The sequence below is a fragment of the Octopus bimaculoides genome, chromosome 2 (assembly GCF_001194135.2).
Source record: "Octopus bimaculoides isolate UCB-OBI-ISO-001 chromosome 2, ASM119413v2, whole genome shotgun sequence".
Lineage (NCBI taxonomy): Eukaryota > Metazoa > Mollusca > Cephalopoda > Octopoda > Octopodidae > Octopus > Octopus bimaculoides.
This window is the reverse complement of record NC_068982.1, coordinates 109,303,231-109,319,036: the sequence shown is the minus strand read 5'-3', so window position 1 is coordinate 109,319,036 and position 15,806 is coordinate 109,303,231. Positions and strand designations below refer to the sequence as shown.

Genomic DNA, 15,806 nt, shown 5'->3' with positions numbered 1-15,806 from the left:
TGTGTGTGTGTGTGTGTGTGTGTATGTTATTGTATGTGTTTGTCCACCCCGCCAACATCGCTTGACAACCGATGCTGGTGTGTTTACGTCCCCGTAACTTAGCGGTTCGGCAAAAGAGACAGATAGAATAAGTACTAGGCTTACAAAGAATAAGTCCTGGGGTCGATTTGCTCTATTAAAGGCGGTACTCCAGCATGGCCACAGTCAAAATGACTGAAACAAGTAAAAGAGTAAAAAAAAAAGAGTAAAAGAGTACATGTTTGCAATTAATTAGTGAGATATGTAATTCCACCTTTTTTGAATTCAATTCACTTATGGTAAAATAAGGTACTAAATTTTTCTATAGAAAGTTACCAGCAAAAGGCAACTATTATATCCTGTAGAATATTTTTATTACAGAAGAATCTGTTGTTGAGCATAAAAACTTATATATGATGTTTGTGATTCCCGAAATCATCAACATGTTCATTTTTATCTCTTCAGCATTACCATATTAAAAACAAAGAGCAATGGCAAAGGCGGTGATGAGGGCAGTAAGAATTACGATGAAGATGATTCTATTTAGCATGAAGCAAAAAGCATTAATACAAAGTTGAACAAATACAGCATAACCACAACATGAATACGAAACACTAACAATTAAACAAAACATAGAAAAATGCCGTACAAAGAGACATCAGTTCAAGTCGTTAGTAATATCACATGAACAGAAAAAGAATCTGGAAATTTTGGCAGTGAAAGGACATTCCATGCTATATGGCGGCGGCACAGAATTCTGCCTGCCATTCTAACACAGTGGAATTGGGCCACTTAGCTGTAGACTATATTTGGGCTTACTGTTTTTGTTGTGGCTTTCTTTTTCAATATGAAGGCATAGCAATTAGTGGGTAGAATGCATCAGTCTTATGACTATATTTCTGTGTATGCATCATATGTAGTACGCTCGAGCATGTATGCATACACAGGTAAAGCACATATATCACAACAAAAATCCATTGTGTATGAGGGTATAAAAACATTATAATTTGTGTGTATAATATATTTCATATCTGTACGTTTATGCATGTTAAATAATTGTTTGATCGTACGTGCAAGGCTCCAAATTTGAAGACTAGATATTTTCGATTCGTTAGTCAAAATATTCAACCTGAATTTATTTTATCGATTTCCAAGGGTGGAAAGTAAAGTCAATCATATTGAAATATTATCAGATATGTTTGTACAGACAAAAATGAAACGTATATAAAAATAAGTATATATTATCCACGTATGTAAATTGTAATGTATGTATTGTATTTAATGTGTAGAGCGCCGTTCGTTTGGTACTGTTTATTGTAATATATATTAAGGAAAATTGAAAGGCTCAAGGCAGGACTAGTATAATCCATAATAATATAGTTTTTATACGCTGGTTTTTTTGTATGCTAAAGAATTAAGCAGAATAAGTGCGCTTACCGAGTTCCTGTATTTTTTTCTTTTTTTTTTTACTGTGTCTGTGTTCTAATTCCTAAATTAAGAATTGCCTACAACACCTCACCAGCATGAATGTTTTAAAAGTAATCTGTGTTTGTGTGGTATGTTTATGTTGTTGAGTGTGACGATTGCTTATATTTAGTGTTATTTGGTGTTGCTAGGGAAATGTGTGATGAATTTGGTAGGTGCTAAAATCTTTTCAAAGTGGCTGAGATAGGACTGGATTTATTATAATATCTATGTCTGTAGTAGGAGATAAATGTGATATTATTTTTCTATGATGACTTGTGAAAGTTGTTACAAAGACTGAGATGAAAAATCCTCGTAACATTCCATTCGAAATTTTACAAATTCTAGTTGTGTTCTCATTGTCTCTCCATAGGCTTGACGAATTTGGTGATAGATTACTAAGCCTTTGCGTTCTTTCTTTTCTTTTCATTTAGCTTAGCATTTCCTTTATGAATAGGGAATAAGAAGAATCAGACCCTTTGGTGATGTAATTGGAAATTCGAGTGATGTGTAGTAAGTTTGTAATTTTGTTGTTTTGAATATGTGATGCATTCTTTTATGCGAGGTTTGTGAATATAGCAGTTGAGAGAAATGGTCTCAATACGTGTTGAGAGTTTGAAATTAGCGGAATAAGAAGAAATTATTCTATCAAGGCTTTTGTTAAGTTTTGAAATTGACTACTACATGTCCGAATTCTGATGATTTGACTGTGTTGGTAATATGAGAAGAAAATGCAATAATTTTTTTTTTAACCTTAGGTGATATAGTTACATACGTGTGAGACTTTTGAAGTGTTTCCTAATTCATTTTTGTTTTTGTTTTTGTTTTTTGTTTTTTTGTTACTGAAATTATAACATTCTGAACTGGTACGACCTACTATATTTGCTAAGCAATTCCCAAATGATGCCGCATTTCATTGTATTTGTTTGAGTTCCATAAAACACGGCCATTCAATGAGTTAAATTCAGCAGCCCCTGCTACCTTCAAAAGAGGGTGGTATTCAAAAACATCAGTCGTTAACCTCGGTTCAGCCCTGATTGAGCATACATATGATCTAAAACATTCCAGCCGTCACCATCCCATCAGTTTATGAGTATGTAAGACATTATCCAATCTATCCATTCCTTTCCCAAAACGCTAGAGTGTAATTTGAGAGAGAGTTGGTAGTTATTTCTTGCAGGCTGAATTACTATATCGAGGCACAGTAATTAAGTATGGTATAGTGTTCCATGTAAGGGGGCAAGCAGTGAATGGTTGGGCGGAGTTAATATTTGAAAGTGTTACTTAGCTACTTATGATATAATATTTACTCAGATTGTATGACCAATATAATGACACATACATTGGATGGTAGTGAGAAAATATCTTTATTATGTAACTAGTTGCAATTTGATCTGCTGAGAAATTTCGCGAGTCAAGTGACAAAAATGTAATATTATGAAATGGTATGTTTGTAGCGCGTCGGCTAAATATATGGCTATTAGAAGTATTGGGAGAAAGAGAAAGAGACGAGATAAAAGAGACATGCAGAAAGACTGATAGACAAACTGAAAATAAACTGACAGACAAAAAGATGAATGGAATAAGATACGTAAAGCCTAAGAGAATAAAACAAAACAAAATAAATCAGAAAAACAGAAAGGAAAGAAAAAGGAAAAACTACTGTAGAATGAAAAGAAAGGGAGCTCAAAGTGACAAAAATGAAAGTATTTGTTAATCCTAGAATAAAATTTGCGCAGAAATATTCTATCTGTAGCTATCTCCCTTCTGTTCTGTTGGCACATTCATAAGCCAGATAATAAATAACATTGACCACCAAAGAGAAATTTCGTAAAATGGCGAAAAAATATTGATAAAAATTAACATTATTTACAATTGACGGATATTTGTCCTTATCTTATTTGTTGTTAACAACGTTTCAGCTGATATTAACCTCCAGCCTTCATCAGGTGTCTTGGGGAAATTTCGAACCTGGGTTCTCATTCCTAAGGTATTTTTCTATGTTGTTATTATTATTATTATTCAGATCACTGCCTGGAATCGAACTCGGAATCTTGGGGTTAGTAGCTTGCGCTCTTTACCGCTACGCCATATACCCGTGGGCATATGGCGTAGTGGTTAACAACAAACAAGATGAGAACAAATATCCGTCAATTGTAAATAATGTAAATAATGTACATAATTCCTCATCTCTTAAATATAGAACTAAAAATTAACAGTTCAATAAACTGAAAAAGACAACTTTTACATAAATTACAAAGTTTATAGGCGTAGGAGTGGCTGTGTGGTAAGTAACTTACTTACGAACCACATGGTTCCGGGTTCAGTCCCACTGCGTGGCACCTTGGGCAAGTGTCTTCTACTATAGCCTCGGGCCGACCAAAGCCTTGTGAGTAGATTTGGTAGACGGAAACTGAAAGAAACCGGTCGTATATATGCATATATATATGTATGTGTGTGGGGGGTTGTGTGCCTGTGTTTGTCCCCGTAACATCGCTTGACAACCGATGCTGTGTTTGGGTGTCTGTGTTTGTCCCCCCACCATCGCTTGACAACCAATGCTGGTGTGTTTACGTCCCCGTAAATTAGCGGTTCGGCAAAAGCGACCGATAGAATAAGTACTAGGCTTACAAAGCATAAGTCCTGGGGTCGATTTGCTCGACTAAAGGCGGTGCTCCAGCATAGCCACAGTCAAATGACTGAAACAAGTAAAAGAATAAAAAGAGTTTACCGATAGAAATTAAATCAAGATAGCCTAAGAAGTTTTGAAGTCCGTCAGTTTGTCACAGGTCATTTCCTTGATCGCCTAATTTATAAAATCTGGGATAAAATGCATCTATAGTTACATAAGGCAAGCAAATTTCTTCTTCAAATGGCCTCAACCAAAGCACAAATGAATTAATATAGTTTTTTTTTTTATTCTATGGTAGATGGGAGAACACTTAAGTTGTCTAGTTTCAAACTTCGGACGGTTGCGTTGGAACTGTGAACTAGAGCTATGACTGTACACTATTATCTTCATAAAAGTCGACCGGTGCTTTTTCATTTATAAAAATATAAAGCAAAAAAAATCTATTTCTTTATTGTTGCTTCGTTAACATGTGGGACCGTTGAAATAAGAGATTAATCTGAGAAACTTCATTTGCAGAAAACATGGTAACTGTGATTATGCACTGCAATATATTTGATACAATTGATGTTATAGACTTTGGTGTATAATAATCAATATTAGGCTAATGTTATTTCCAGATCTGTAAACTGGAAAGATTGTACTTGGCTGGTGCTAATGCTAGGTTATAATGTTTCACTGAGAGTTTTCTCAAAAATGGAACAAAGTGATTGTTCGAACCGTTGGTTTGGGGGAGTTTAAATTTTGGAAAGATTTTAATGATTTTGTATGCTACTGAAATTACAACTTTCTGAACTGGTACGACCTACTATATTTGCAAAGTAATTCACAAATGATGCTGCATTTCATTGTATTATTGGTTTAGAACGTACATAAATGACTATGATGGAATTGGAGTCCTCGTAAAGTGACTCTAAATTACATTGATGATATAGTTGGCGTAAGTTCCACTTTCTTGTTTTTATCAACATTAGGTAGCTTTACTTTAAAACATGTAGCATCAGCTTTAAAACCTTTAACATTAGAGCATGACATATGGTTTCAGTATCAATGACAGTCTGGGTTTCTAATCGTTTTCAAGTGGAGGTAGCAGGTTTTAATATTCGGGAAACTACAACTTCACCAATTACGTTTTAAACTATGTCAACAAATTCTGTTGCGATTTTTGTGGTGTTAATATCAATAACACTGCTCCATCTTATGTCGAAGATTTTTGATCTCCGCCTATCCAAACTGGACTACTGAAATCATAGGATGCTACTCAAGCCAAAATTATTTTCTGTTTTATTTTAAAGTCACGCTTCAGCTCTAACATCGGGCAGACCTCTAATCAGAGATGCGATAACTCTGACTAGTATATATATATATTTACACATGCTGTATCTAGAAATATATCATCCAATTTGTCCTCCTGTTTTTAAGATTGTAGAGTGTGATTTGAATAAAATTTGACATTATTTTCAGATTATTTTCAGATGGTCAAACAACCGAAACCCGTAAAGGTTTTGCCTTTGGCTTGTTATTTGTACATTTTGTAGGCCGACTAGCAACTGCAATAACGATTTGGGAATAGTATACCTTGCTTCGGATGAGAATGAATGCCGTGCAGAATATTTACCCAGATTTGAGGAATTTCTTTGCAACTTTTAGTTATCATCTCGTTGTTTTCCTAGTTATTTCATGAGTACGGTAATACTTACAATTTCCAAACAAGGAATTTGAAAAAGGATTCAGTTCCATTTAAAAGTCGATCAATGTTAATTATCATTAATCACTTTGCATTCACATTGATGATGAAAGTTTTTGAGCAGTGACCGCATTGCATTGCCTTGCAATACATTTAATGTTTTCTTCCATTTATCTTCGAGTATTATAGTTAATAGTTTGATTGTGCATCTGTATTTTGGTTTATCTTAATCTTCTTCTGCTTGTCTCTAGTTTTATGTGCTTACACTTGTGTATGTACAGGTATCTTCCATAATTCAGAAACGTTGCAAGGCGGCGAGCTGGCAGAAACGTTAGCACGCCGGGTGAAATGCTTAGCGATATTTCGTCTGTCTTTATGTTCTAGGTTCAAATTCAGCCGAGGTCGACTTTGCCTTTCATCTTTTCGGGATCGATAAATTAAGTGCCAGTTGCATACTGGGGTCGATCTAATCGACTGGCCCCCTCCCCAAAAATGTTGGGCCTTGTGCTTAAAGTAGAAAAGAATAATTCAGAAACGTTGTGTTCTTGAAAATCTTGCTGTGTCATGAAAGTCGGTAAAGCGAAAAGTGTTTTCCCATTCAGTTCTATGTTAACAGAAAATGGGTTCCACGCTACGGCATTCTGTGTTACGGAACAGTGGTGGGGCTTGTACTTGCGCCAGTGTATATTGATCTTAACGTGCGTATATGCACACAGTTGAATGTTTATGTGAGCCAATAAATATCCTGATCTGGGGTGAATTAATGAGCCGGTTACATATTCTATTTTATATGCTTTGTTTGTCGACTTGGAATTATATGAATTATATGTCACAGATTTTCAGCTTCTGATCTCTAAACCATCGAAACTAACTTAGACATTTCACATCTAATTCAGAAATTAAAGATAGAGCGCAAGTGATAACATTTCGCAATTAAATCATCTTTTCAATACAATAAGAAGATGTTGTGAGTTCCTTTGTAGAAATCGAAAATACGCGGAAATATCTTGTGTCACGGTTCGAGTTAATGATAAAATAGCATTAATTTCATTTTAATTATAATTTAGAGTAGCGAATTCACTAAAATATATTGCACCTCGTGATATTCAGTTTCTTTTTTCAATATTCTAGTTTTAAAACCACTGATAGCCACTTCATTTTTCCAACTTCTAATATCTTCATGTTACGCATCAGACATATATTTATGGAGGTTCCAGCAAATGTCTGCAATCCTTAGCAAAATATAGATTAATAAGCTGTAGCTCTATGTTCGTACATAGTCATTCATCTTCTACGGCTTAATAAATAAAAAAAAAACAAGTGATGTATCACATTCTTCGCAAGATCTTACAATTTCTTCTAGAAAAATAATTTTCGATGGATCATTTTCTGGAGTGGAAAGATTAGGTTAGATGCCTGGGAGGATACACAGAAAGAAACACAAGTGCCTTGGGTAAAGTAGCATGCAAATAGCTAGCTCTTTCCAAACAGGTTGCCTTCCTTCTGGCTATTCACCTCTGAAGGTTAGTCTTTTTCCCGTTATGAATGTGAGATTGTCAAGAGAAATTACCAGTGCATCTGAAGTCTAGCATTTGTAACAACTCTGAGGATTTTAACTGGGCGTTGTCCAAAACTAGAGGGTGTGATTTATTATATTGCTTCGCTGATATGGGAATACAGTGTTTGCGTACTGTTGAAGTAAATAATATTGTCAGTCTCTTGCAGAGGATTTTCGAGATCAATATTGTTAGAGACTGTGGTATATATGATGCGAAATTACTCTGACGCCTACCTGCAGAATGCTAAGGAATGAAAAGTGACGTCATCTGCAAAGAAGTTATCGTTTTAGGTGGTAGTAAATGGGTTGCTAATGTACAAGAGGAATAGTGCGGGAAGTCTAATCGAACCTTGCTGCATACCAGATATACAGGGATTTGGAATAAAGAGAGATTCATCAGTTGTCGCTGCAACTGAGCGATCTCACAGCAAACTTCCGACACAAAAGTCGAATGACGGATGAAGTCTGTACACGAGTGTTTTAGACAAGAGATTTGCATGCCAGATACGATCCAAATGATTTGCTAGTTTAAGATGATTTATGGGCAGACCCTTGGATGAATACAAATGAGTGTATAGCAATAGTTATATGACGAATCCAAAGAAAGAAGTTCAACGAAATCAGAAATAAGTTTGAGAGGAAATTCAACAAACTAGAGAACAAATTTACAGGATGAAAAGAGCGGGTATCCAAGTATGTTAGAGGATAAAGAGAACACTGTGAGTAAATCACTAATGAAAATGTATGTCTCTTCGTGCTGTTGCATACAGGCTCAATATCCCAAAGACCTCTTTTCACATAATTCTGAAAGTTAATTTGCGTAAAAAGAGCTGTAATGTACAGGTTTTACATGATTCGCCAGATAACTATTACTACACTGTCCATAGTATTCGTTCTAATGGTCTAGAAAAGAATACATCTACATTAAGTAGGATTTAAGTACTGCTATTCAATAAATTTAGCTATTTTTATAACTACGTCTACCAAGCATAATAAGCGCGCCATTTAAGTCATTTACTGAAGTTGTCAGTTTTCTGCTCCAAGCATTTTATGTAGATTTCTTTTGTCGGGATGGCGATGGTCTTGGTTGACATAGTGATTTGCAGTGTCTGCATTTTTAATACCGTGAATGTAAATGGCGCAGAAATAAGGAGCTTATTTGTTAGAAGTGCTTGTTCACTGAAACAGGAGCACTCAGAAACAAAATAATAGTCGATACTTCAGAAGTAATAGTTAAATACATACATTTTATAAACAATGGTTTACAGATTTATAAATATGTTTCGATCGACTTATCTGTTCAGATCTAATAATTTAGAATCTATAAATTAGTTTTAAAACTTGTCTAGAGTTATTGAAGAAAGTAAAAGTGGGCGATGACTGCAAGAGAGAAAAAAGAAGTTAAAAAGTCACGGAAAATGTCAGAAAATCAGCGGTGTTAAAATAAATTAATTAAAGAGTCGTGAAGTTTACAACTTTGGCACTGACATCCAAATTTGTAAACCATATTAGTTATTAGGGCTTTAAGTGATAAGAAGGTTTGTAATTTACCGAGTTTTCAATATATTATTATTAGTGGTAGTAAGGCAGCTAGCTGGCAAAGTCGTTAGCACGCAGGACAAAATGTCTAGCAGCATTACGTTCTGAGTTCAAATTCTACCAGGGTCGACTTTGCCTTTCATTTTTTCGGGTTTGGTAAATTAAGTGCCAGTTGAGTCCTGGGGTCGATGTAATCGATTTATTCCCTCCCTACAAAATTTCAGGCTTTGTGTTTAATGTAGAAAAGATTATTATTATTAGTGTATGATTTGGTGTGATGTATAAGGAAAAGTAAAAAGAGAAATTAGAAATCGAAGGAAGAAGAAGTTTCTGTCATATAAGTGACACCTCCAGGTATTACAATATCTATGATCTTGGCTTCCTTTTTTTCTTTTATCTACCACAACAATATCTGGTCTCCGAGCCTCGATTAGGGAGTCACATTGGATTGTAAAATCCCACGGTGTCCTATGTTCTTTGTTTTCGGTGACTCCTTCTGGTTCATGTTCATACCATTTCCGTGCGCTGTTCAAGCCGTATTTTTCACATAGCCTCCAGTGGACGAACTTAGCCACGTAAACGTGTCTCCTTTTGTAGTGCTTTTGGGCCAGCTTGCTACACTCACTCACAATATGTGAGATTTTTCGTTTCTGCTGCCACACATCCTACATAGGGGCGATTCGGTAATCCTATCTATTTGGAACTTGATGTAATTAGATCTCAGAGTTTGTTCCTGGGCGCTGCATATCAATGCCTCAGTGCATCCTTTCAGATCACGTTTTCTTAGCCATCTCCAAGTGTTGATCTTGTCTTTTCGTTCGATTTCTCTGAGGTATTGCCCATGTAGTGGTTTCATTTTCCAGTTGTTTACTCTTTCTTCTTCATCTAGTTTCATAAATGTTTGTGGGTACATCACATTTTCGGTTGGTGTTATTATTATTATTATTATTATTATTATTATTATTATTAAAATTCTCAGTTTTGTTTTACTGTCTATGTTGGAAAGTGTCAACTGTCCACAGCCCCCAGACTAAGATGACACTTGTTTACTGATCATACTTCAAGAACTTAGCGGAGGACTCTTGCAGTTCCAAACAAGGATGATTTTTAGTAGCTATTCTACCATTACATGTAGGTAGTTGGTACTGAAAACTTCCAAATACACCAAACATTATTGCTATCATGTCCACTTTCTTCATTGCCCACAATTATCAAGCATGTTTTGTTTTTCTTCTTCTTTTCACTACAACAATGTCGGGTTTCCAATAGTAAATATGATGGTCACACTCAATCATTGCAACGCATAGGATTTTGCGATCCTCATTCTCAGCAACTGCTTCCGGAATTTGGTCATACCACGTCTTTGATCCTTCTAAACCATAATTTCCACTAATTTCCCAATGAACCATTCTTGCAACACTGTCATGTCGCCTTTGTAGTCACGCTGTGCCAATTTCGGGCATTCACTAACAATGTTCCACACTGTTTCAACCTTCTTACCATGCATTCTGCATTTGTCGCTCTCAGTTGTTTTATCAATTCTGCACTTACACATAATTTATCTCCAATGCTTGTAATGAATTTAAGAAGAGGAAAGGCGTAGTCCCTAGCAGGGAGAGAATTACCAAATAGGGAAGTAATGAAACAAATTGAACGAGAGGGTTATAAGTACCATGGCATTCTAGAGTATGCCATGAAATCATGCAGAACGAAATGAAAGAACAACTAAAATCATGCAGAAATGAAAGAGTAACATAAAATCATGCAGAAGGGAATGAAAGAACAACTGAAGAAAAGTATTCTCGAAGACTATGGTTGGTGTGGCGCTCAAAATTGACTAGATGGGATAAATTCCAAGCAATAGATGGGCGATAGCATCACTTAGGTATGGAGTTGGAATCATAAACTGGCAAAAAAATGAACTGACGAGTATAGATACAAAGACACTGAAATTATTGACATTGCACGGAGCATTTCATTCCAAGAGAGAGAGAGAGAGAGAGAGAGAGAGAGAGAGAGAGAGAGAGACACCAATCAGAAGAAAGAGTGAGGGAGGTTTGATCAATTGTGTTGAATAAGAGAAAAACTGTTTAGTGTGGTATGTAAAAAATTCTGTGGAACTATTACTGAAGCATGTGGGGAAGTCAGGAATCATCAAAACTGATAATTGTGTGGTGAAAGAGAAATTTAAAGAGAAAAAAGCACAAAAAAAGAAATAGCAAAAGATTCAAGCGCAAAGACAGATACAGAAGTATCAAAATGGCATTGTCTTTGTCGTCCAGTCGTCCAAAAGAGGAAGATAGGAGATGGTTTTAAAGGTGAAACCGTCCCTGTGGTAGTCATCTACTACCACACGCTACTTCAGATGTAGTAGTAATTAAAAATAGTTGCAGCAGTATCTGTAGCAACAACAACATTAACAACAATAGTATCAGCAATAACAATAGCTGTAGCATAACATCTCAAAAGAAATTTACAAAATTACCAGTAGCAGCAAGACTTGTATTACCACAACCACCTGCACCACCATCACCTCAGACGGAAGCAATAAGGGTAGAGACAACAATGATGCTAACAACAGTAGTAACAGTAAAAAAAAAACAGAGTGAGCTTTTTTTTCTCTTTGGCCAAGGTCACAAACTTATCCGATTTCATCTCACTAGATGTAAAAGAAACGTGAAACACATCAACAGACTAGAAAAGAGAAAAGTTACGCTTCAAAATAGCGCAACACCTTTTAGACTAACAAAAACAAAAACAATTCTGTATGGATACCTATCGACGAAAAGGCACAACCTAGACCGTATACCTTCAAGCCAATTTTGTGGGACATACCGATAAGTTCGGATACACCCAAGTTATTTTCCACTCGGAAACTCTAAGACGGAAGCACTCCACCATCTCATAAAGAAGTGAGAATTACACATTGTTACCGAGTTATCTAGAACGAAGAGTGATTAGAGCGAAAATTTCAAACATATTATCAGTAGCAAACTATTCGTGGGTAGTGAAATTTTGGAAGAAACTGGCACGATGCTAAAAATAAAAAGATTCTGAAAAGACGACTGGGTAGAGGTGGAGTTGGTGATTTTCATTCAGGTGAAACTTGAGAAACAAGCATAATCCTGGATTTAATACTGATCTTAGCGGGGTGGCAAATGCAGGTGATAGTGGAAGGTAGGTCACGATTCTACAACTGTGGAAATACTAATCGCCAGGAGGCATTGTACCCCTAACAACGGCAGAAAATGGCATTATGTAACCGCAGCAATAGTGATTTCTGCATCAACTGCACGATTTGAAGCAGCAACAATAACAATAAGAGTGAAAACAACAACAACAAAAGAAACACTATCCTCAAGAGTTACTACATCACCAGCAGCAACAGCAACTGATAGTCAACAAACAACAACAGAAAATGACGATGTCCGTGCAAGATATCCCCCTCCCCCACTAGGTACATGTCGTGTGGCGAAGGTGACGGTGAGAAACCTAAATGAGAAAAAGTTACCAATCCAAAGAAAGAAAATGAAACAAAAAAGCATGGACACAAAAAGCGAGCAAAAACGAACAAAGTAGGGATATGCTTTTAAGTAACGACGCACCAACACCAACCCCACCAGCAGCTACAACAGGATTATCAACACCATCAACTCATCACCACTACCACTACTATCACAGACACCACCATTACAAGTACAAGCACGACTTAATTCACTTACACGACAACAGTAGGATCATACACCCCAATACGAACAAGAAAAAATGCATCATAAATTACAAGGCTGTAAACGCAAGCCATAAAGAGCTAATGTTTCAGATATACCAACATAAAAGTACTACACACAATAACTACACTACATTATCACAACATATAAAAATCATACTAATATCACAACTCACATACAAAAATCTTTAAAGAATGAATACCGTAAAGGAGTAGGATACGTGGCCTGAAGTCACCTTGGATGCAGATTCCCCTTTTCAACGATCTCAGGTCACTAGATATACATGTGGCCATCAGCGAAACCAGACTTTCCGATCTACAAGCCTTCAAGCCCAATTTCGTTGGATACGAGATTTACTTTTCTTCAAATCGACCGGGATTGTTTTGTTGTTTGTAAAGGGTTTGGATCTCACGATACGGACCAACTCCTTGGGTTCAGAAGATAAGATGGTGGTCTTGGATGTGAGACTAGGTGATAGGAGCCGGAGAGCAATAGCCTCAAAGATCTACTCAGATATTTCCAACTGGTACCAATTGAATGTTTGAATATATCAATTTGGATATGGAGAAACAACATCGGGTAACACAGATCTTATCGTGATAGAATATTCTGTAGGCCAGTAAAGAAGGAGAGCATAGGTTCTCTACATTTTAAAACTCTTCGGCTACACAGACCACAAACTAGTGACCTGTATGATCGAACTAGATATGCTTCGTAGACAGAGACCGGATTAGTGAATTATTTAAAAGGACGTCAATGGGAGCAATCGTCAACATCAAGTAGTGGTTCGTCCTAAAAAGTGCGATAACAGAAGAATTGATAAGGTTTAGTAAGGTTGCAGCGATACAGAAAAACACAATAGAGAGAGACACAGCTAGAAACTTAAAAGAGACGCTTTAAAAAGGCATCGCAACCGACGTGTCCGCGACAAAATAGGCACTCGACCAATTTTTAACACGAAGCATGAAGACTGCATTGTCACAGCTAAGGCAAATGCTCTAAAACACGAGAGGACGAAAGCCGTTCGATGGGCCTGAATGGCACAGGTACGGCGTGGCAATAAAGCCACAATTAGGCATTTGACGGCCCATAATGGGTGCATATCACTCGAGTCCAGGAAAATGCGTACAGCTTTTCAACAGCACTTTAGTCCACTGTTCGGGGCAAATAGCAGGTCGAAACGTAGGATGTATTCCAGTGCATAGTTCGATGATCTGCTGCGACTCTCGGTAACAGAGGCGGAATGTTTCGAAAAGTCTGTAACAGCCTCGAAAATAAGGGAAGCGGTGGCTGGTTGTACTACTGGTAAATCGCCTGGTTTGGATGGTCTGTCGTACGAGCTTTACTTTTGTATATGAAACTTTCTGGAGTCTTCTTGGCAGTGTCTACCTCAACGGGCGGCAGGGCGGGAGAATTCCCAGTTCTACAAATCGAGGACAGGTCGCGTTGCTGAGAAAAGACTCACACAAGGCAGATCATATTGATAATTTTAACTCTGTTAAACTCAAATTTCAAAATATAGACTAGTGTGTTAACCAAGATGGTGGCACTATCGCCGATGGTCTGATTAGTAACGCGCAAACTGCAACCTCCACCTCATGCGATACGTCATAGAGAAGGCGAGTAAGAAACTTGAAATAGATAGGTAACTAATCGTTTTAGATCAACGAAAAGTTTTTCGAACATTAATACCTGGTGGCAGTTCTTACGAGATGCGCGGAAAGTAACGAAACTGTTATGCACGCACTCGATCCTAGCCCGAGCATTGCTGACTAGTGGAATAATGTTGAACACCTGCTGTTGCGTATAAGACGGCTATCAGCTGAGTTCATTTTGAAGGTCGCCTCCCCACAAACCTTCCTTTAAAGCTAGTAGACTTATCAAAAGAGACTGTTTAGTGGACCAGACTGAAAAGGTTGAAGACCGACACTTTCCTCTTTAGCTATTCATCAACTTTTTCAAATTTCATTTCTAAAAGTAAAATACCTTTTCTCACTAACCAGGTTACTGGTTTAGTCACCGACAACTCGTTCATATTCAGAGTGTACTAGTTTGCGTAATATTTTATTTTTATTTTGTTCCTTTCTTTGATTTTTCTTGTTTTTTTCCTCGATTTTTCTTCCACTCCCAGGTAACATTGTCATTTGTGATGGAGTGGGTTGACGGAAATTCCTTGCCAAGATTGATGATCACGAGTATGATCAGAGCTTTCATGTTTACATTAAAAGAAAATGTTTTCTGGAGTTAAAACATGGGTTATGAACAAATTAAATAGAGAACAAAATTAAATTTAAAAAAGAGTAAATCATATTGAATTTTCAGAAGTTCTAAGAGACAGAAAGAGAAGGAGAGACAGACAAACGGATAGACAAATTGGCAGAGAGAGCAAGGACATAGTAAGCATTTGGCCTCGTGTACGAACAAGCAACTTTGACATGGATTGCGCGTTTTCTATTTCCTTTTTTCAGTTTTGGGTTTCAAACTTTGTCCCTAATCAAGATGTATTCGGATCGTTCTGCAATAAGAACTTGTTTCAAATTCGTGATTGATCTGCCCAACAAGTGTAAATCTATGTTAATTAAACGTAAGCATGCACATTTATTTACAAATTATTCAAGAATTCGCTGTTTCGGTACTTTAGTTGATTAAAAGCCGTCGCCAGTGATTGTAACGATATACAAATAAGTAAAAGCAATGTTGTTATTCGGTTCTCTCTGCGGAAAACGCTGTGGTTTAATGCGTGCATCGTCGACGTTGTGGGCTCTCACAATCCAAGAAATTTTGTTTCGTTTTTTACCATTGCCTCACAAGTGACTATGGAGACCCAAAGTTGATCGAAACATTTTATAGTGATCCCCACTGCAAAAATTGTAGTTGGTTCCTACTGATAATGGCTAGTTTTCTCTTTTTCATCTAATGTTTCAGATGAATCTCAGTTCTGATCCTTCATCGGTCTGATGCTAATCACTTCTCTTTTTTTCATTAAAAAAGAAGGCTTTCGTCTACTTGTGCTATATGTCGTACCACTGCACGGCTGTCTGTCTGCTAATATTGCTGATAGACATGCAGTCTATCACTAGTATTTCATATATAAAGTTCAGGACTAGGTAAAAAAGTGTGAAGACAGTCAATTGACTTTCTTCTATAAAAGTATTAAAAAATTATTTGGAAATTATAAACAGA

General features: G+C 36.7%; 1 protein-coding gene across 1 annotated transcript in view; it reads right to left on the bottom strand.

Annotated features, from left to right (window-relative positions):
• Positions 1–15,806, bottom strand: part of LOC106879436 (proto-oncogene tyrosine-protein kinase receptor Ret) — a 391,429-nt gene that overhangs the window by 374,516 nt on the left and 1,107 nt on the right. The gene's annotated exons all lie outside the window — the stretch shown is intronic.